Below are 6002 nucleotides of genomic sequence, written 5' to 3' on the forward strand. Positions count from 1 at the left end.
AAAAGGAGTCTGCAATAGGCCGGTTGGCCTGTGCATGGCAGCTCCTGTCGAGAGTTACTACCACTCTCTATTATCCATGAATCTATCTAGCCTCCTTTTGAAACTTTCCAGCGTTCCAGCACTTACTACAAAGTTGCTAAGCTTGTTCCACCTGTCTACCACCCTATTTGTGAACCAGTTCCTTCCTATCTCCCTCCTAAACCTAAACTTATCCAACTTAAATCCGAAACAACCTTGTAAAGGATTGCCAACACGGTTTTATGCCTGGACGCTCCGGCTTAGACCCAAATTCTGGAACAGGGTGGTAATATCGACAATTTATACCTAGATTTTGCCAAGGCTTTCGACAGCGTCTATGAAAGGCTGAAAATTCAACTGGAAGGGTACGGGATTCAGGGAAGTGTCCTAGCGTGGATCGGAGAATTTCTCCATGATTGTAAGCAGTGTGTGGTGATTAATGGCACGAAATCGTCATGTGTACTATACTGCCAGATTCTGGGGTCACTAATTCTAAGGGGATAACTTAACTCTATTCATAATTTTAAGGTCGTTGCCACCAGACCCCCTCTGGACAGTATGTAGCTCGTTAGGTAGCGGGCAGAGTAAGCTAGGCATTGGGTTGGGTTTTTCATTGACCAAATCGATAGTGGGAAGAAGGGTGAAACACCAAGCATGTTTTAAGTAATTTATTCTTTATAAAACATATGGCATCCCGTCAGAATACAAGAAGCGTTGGCCTTCCTCAGAAGAACAACTATGACTTACGTTATACTGCCCAACAACACACGTCTTACACCAACTGTGTGTCATTAACACCCACACTTCATAACAATCACTGACCTCCTTACCTCGGTCATTCCTTCTTACAATGACGCCCAACACATCAGGCTGCTCCACCTGTTAGAATATAGCACCCTAGGTTACTGTATAGTACCATATCAGCACATTATTGCACCACCTCACCACATTATAGCACCACCTCACCACACCCCGGTTACACTCCACACCTACAAGTATGGAACTCCTCGCTATTTCTAGGTACACATATCAGGCACCTCGTTCGCACACCGCTCTTGGTGAGTAGAGAGGGGTTACTCCACAAGTAATTATACCAGTACTGTTTCTACGCCTGGTATTCTAGGTCGCTCCAAGTGACGACCGCGAATCTTCTCAAACATACTATTATGTGCTCCTATTCCTGGGTGGTGATGTGCAGGGAATCCAAGGGTTCACAGTGGAGGAACATAATGCTGTACAGTCACACCTCACATGGGGTGGCCTTCACAGTGTGGTTGTGGGGTTATGAGATATTAGTTCACACCCAGGATGGGATGGAGACAGGAAACTCACAATGTGCTCACTGTATACATATTGTATTGGATGTACAATGCAGCTTGTTGCTGGGTAGGTAGCATGGTAATAAGCGTTGAGTAGAGAGAGCTGGGTGGTGAGGGTGCCCAAAGGAGGGACACGCGGCTTGAGGGACGTCAAGGTCGCTGGCGGGAACGGCAGCCGCCAGGCTGGCGCGGAGGAGGAGATGTTGCTTGCTGGTGGCACTGTGTAGAAAGAGAGTGGTCACAGCGGTGTCAGGCCTTATAAAGCGGGGGTAGGCGTGGGTAGATAGTTGACCCCCGCTCCGTGGGCGGCGCTGGAGGCGTAGGCTGGGGGATTCGAGAAGGTTCGGTGCTTGTAGGGGAGGAATCCACTACAATACTCCCCTTCCCCTCCGGGCGCGGCGGCGGGAGGCTTGAGGTTGGCAGGGTTGCGTGCCACATGTGAGGCAGAACGGGCGGTGCATGCCACATGTGAGACACGAGGGCGTGGATGAGCCGGCCGCTAGGGGGGACAGCTCTGTCTAGATACACAAGATCTGTCGGAGAAAAGAGGGAGAAGGAGGTTTGTGGAGGCAATGAATATTGTGCTTCCCTCGCGACAGGTACAGAGTCCTCAGATGCGCCTGCTGGGGTGTGTGGGCCTGGGTCAGGAGAAGGGGCTGCGTTAGGAAGAGTGTCCATGACAGCAGCAGGGGGCATGACAGCAGCAGGGTTCACGACAGCAGCAGGGTGCAGGACCGTAGCAGGGGGTACCTGAGGGAGAAAAGAGGAGTGTGTGGGTCCGCGTCAGGAGCAGGGGCCGCGTCAGGAGGTATTGCTGGGCCGGGGGCGGCGTCTGAGGCAGGACGGGTGTGTTGGGGTCGGTAGGACGTGGTGCTTGGGGCAGGAAGAGGAGCGGCTGTCTGCTTAGAGTAGCAAAGCTGCTCTAGGGTGTCTAACCTGCGGTGTAGAGACAGTAGTTGTAGAGCCGATGAGAGCTGCCTCTGCTTGGATAAGCCATTCTTCCATGTTGCTTGAAGACTGAGAGAGTGATCAGTTTCTCCTCCATCCTGTGTGAGTGCGAATCTCCGGGGGTCACCATTTGTGGGGTTATGAGATATTAGTTCACACTCAGGATGGGATGGAGAAAGGAAACTCACAATGTGCTCACTGTATACATATTGTCTTGGATGTACAATGCAGCTTGCTGCTGGGTAGGTAGCATGGTAATAAGCGTTGAGTAGAGAGAGCTGGGTGGTGAGGGTGCCCAGAGGAGGGACACGCGGCTTGAGGGACGCCAAGGTCGCTGGCGGGAACGGCAGCCGCCAGGCTGGCGCGGAGGAGGTGTTGCTTGCCGGTGGCATTGTGTAGAAAGATAGTGGTCACAGCGGTGTCAGGCCTTATAAGGCGGGGGTAGGCGTGGGTAAATAGTTGACCCCCGCTCCGTGGGCGGTGCTGGAGGCGTAGGCTGGGGGATTCGAGAAGGTTCGGTGCTTGTAGGGGAGGAATCCACTACATGGTCATGGCTGACGACAAGAAGGCGCTCAGAACGCCTCCTGTATTGGTGAGAAGACGGACGACACTGAGAATAATGCCTGAGGGGTTTTCATCACCACACACTAGTACACCATGAATTCACTTTATAACATCAGGCAAGGTTTTAAGATGTAAAAACTGCTAGATAAGTCTTTTTTTAGGGCTGAATATAGCACAATGAAGTTCACTGATCTGTTTTGGTGAGAAGACAGGCGACACTGAGGGCGCTGCCCCGCGCCTCTCACTGACTAGGCCTACAGTTTCCAATCTTTAATTTTCACTTTGATTTCTTATGGTTCTCACATGAACACTTTCCTATTTATTGTCACCTTATGCCTTATAAATACATATCTTAATCCTAATTTACATACTAAAGTACGGCTCTGGTTTGACAGTTCCTGGGGAAATTAATTGGGCGATATTGTAGTGGATTTCTCCCCTACAAACGCTGTTTGTCGCTGAGTAGCCGACACCGCGAATTCCCCAGTGTATGCCTCGTGGTCTAGGTCAACCAGTGCCGCCTTACATGACGGAGGTCAACTACTAAGCCACGCCTACCTCCGCTATTTAAAACCTGACCTCGTGGTGACCGCTCTCTTTTCTAGCTACAGCCGCAGCAAGCAACACCTCCTCCTCCGCCACTGCCTGGCGGCCCTCGCTCCCGCCGGCGAGCATGGCTACCCACAAGCTGTCCTCCTCTGAGCATCCTCACCAACCAGCTCTCTCTACATCACGCTTGTAACCACGCTGCCACTTCCCAACACCAAGCTGCATTGTACATCCAATACAACATGTATACAGAGAGCACATTGTGAGTTTCCTTTCTCCATCCCATCCTGAGTGTGAACCAAACATCTCGTACCCCACAATGTCATTAACTCAAAACTGTAGTCCGGGTCCAAGGGACACTAATTCTGAACAAATGCCGCGCGTCGAATGTTCATAGCCCTCACACATTGCACTCGTTGCACGCAGTCACAAGATTCTCTGATTACTGTATAGTTCGTGGGTATATGTCACACGAGATAACGAGGTGTATTAACTTCACACCAATGCATACAAGATATTTCCTTTGAAGTACAGTTTCTGGATCCCTTTCAACACTTCACATAGGTCTGATACTTTTATCCTTTTTCCAAATCAATGTTCTTTTATAGTTTCATGTGCTACCTGCGGTAGCTATGTTCACTAACCGTTCACAGACGTCAATAGAATGACCTTCAAACACGATCTACACTTAGCCTTATCGATTGGACTCTCCCAACCATCTTATAGATACCCTGAGTTCTCCTTAATACTATGAGTACATACACTTAATATTATATACCCGTACCTGGGTACAATTCAACAAATAATTCATAAACATTCAGTAGGTGAGTTATCCTTTAACAACGTGTCCCGTTTTCTGATATTCAACAAGCGCGGTGGATTTGAATGTTATGTAGCGTAATATGAATTAAAGAGTTTTTAGGGATGACAATGCTGTGCGCAGTACAGTACCAATAACAAGCGGGGTACCACAGGGCAGTGTATTGAGCCCGTTGTTTTTTGTTTGCTTCATAAAAAAATGTTTGCGGATGATGCCAATTTATTTAGGGAAATTAAGAACCAAGCGGACTGTGAAGAGCTGCAGAAAGATCTCTGTGAGCTTCAAGAATGATTGAAGAAATGGCTGCTAAAATCCAATGTCATGAAGTGTAAGAGGATCCACCTGGGACGTACCAACGGTAAGGAGACGTATTATAGGTCCCAATGGGACGAAGAAACTGCATTAATTGTGACTGAATGTGAAAAGGACCTAGGTGTGTATGTTGACAATGAACTGAAGTTCTCGGGCCATTATGAAAAGAAGGTGAATCAAGGAACTAAATTGCTAGGTCTTATAAGAAGGTCGTTCAGATATCTAGACGGTCTGTCCCTTGTGCATGCCCGGTGCTTGCCAACAGTGCATAACAGAGACGTGACCGATCTCCCAAGTGGCTAACGAGCCGATCAGTGGTGAAGAGGATTAAAGTAAATAAAAGTAAAGTAAAGATCTACAAGAGTGAGTTGCTTTCCCACCTGGGGTACTGTCACCCCCATCTGGTCCCAGAGATATGCTAGGGACTGTCAGTTGATTGAAAATGTCCAAAGGAGGGCCACCAAACTGGTGCCTGCACTACGGCACCTCAGCTACCTGAGATATTAGAACATCAGCAATTGCCTAGTTTATACTACAGAAGGGCAAAGGAGGACCTAATTGAGGTGTCCAAACATCTCAAAGGGCACTACTCAGTCGAATGTCCTTGTAGTGGATTCCTCCCCTACAAACGCTTGTCGCTGAATAGCCGACCCCGCGAATTCCCCAGTGTATGCCGCATGTCTAGGTCAACCAGCGCCGCCTTACATGACGGAGGTCAACTATTAAGCCACGCCTACCTCCGCTATATAAGACCTGACCTCGTGGTGACCCAAGGTAGGTATCTACCTACCTTGGTGGTGACCTACCTCTCTCTTTCTACCTACACCAACCAGCAAGCAACACCTTCTCCTCCTCCTGCCTGGCGGCCTTCGCTTCCGACGGCTACCATAGCGACCCACAAGCCTGTCCTCCTCTGAGCATCCTCACCAACCAGCTCTCTCTACATCACGCTTGTAACCATGCTGCCACTTCCCAGCACTAAGCTGCACCCCATCCTGAGTGTGAACCAAATAACTCGTACCCCACAAATGGTGACCCCGGAGATTCGCATTCACACAGGATGGAGGAGAAACATCTCGTACCCCACATCCTTACCTGTAGCTGGCAGACGCTCGCCCCACAAGGGGTCACAGCTCAAGGTTGAAGAAGCTCAAGTTCGATAAACTGTGAGGGTCACTGTAGTTGTGAACTCGTGGAACAACCTGCAGAGTGTTGTGACGGCACCGAGTGTGAGCTCTTTCAAGACCAGACTTAATAAGCAATGGAGCAGGTTCAGATACATCCAGGAGCCAGTGCATGTCCAGTATAGTACTTGATAAGAGAGACCTGACCAACCACCCAAGCGGCTAACGAGCCGATCAGTGGTAGAGAGAAATGGTGTTAAAAGTAAACAGTATAAATGTAGAGGATGACAGTGAGAATCGAAAGGAATTATTTTAATGTGTCTCATTCTCACAAGGTTGATAAGCGAC

The sequence above is a fragment of the Homarus americanus genome, unplaced genomic scaffold (genome assembly GCF_018991925.1).
Source record: "Homarus americanus isolate GMGI-L3 unplaced genomic scaffold, GMGI_Hamer_2.0 scaffold40856, whole genome shotgun sequence".
In the NCBI taxonomy this organism is placed as follows: domain Eukaryota; kingdom Metazoa; phylum Arthropoda; class Malacostraca; order Decapoda; family Nephropidae; genus Homarus; species Homarus americanus.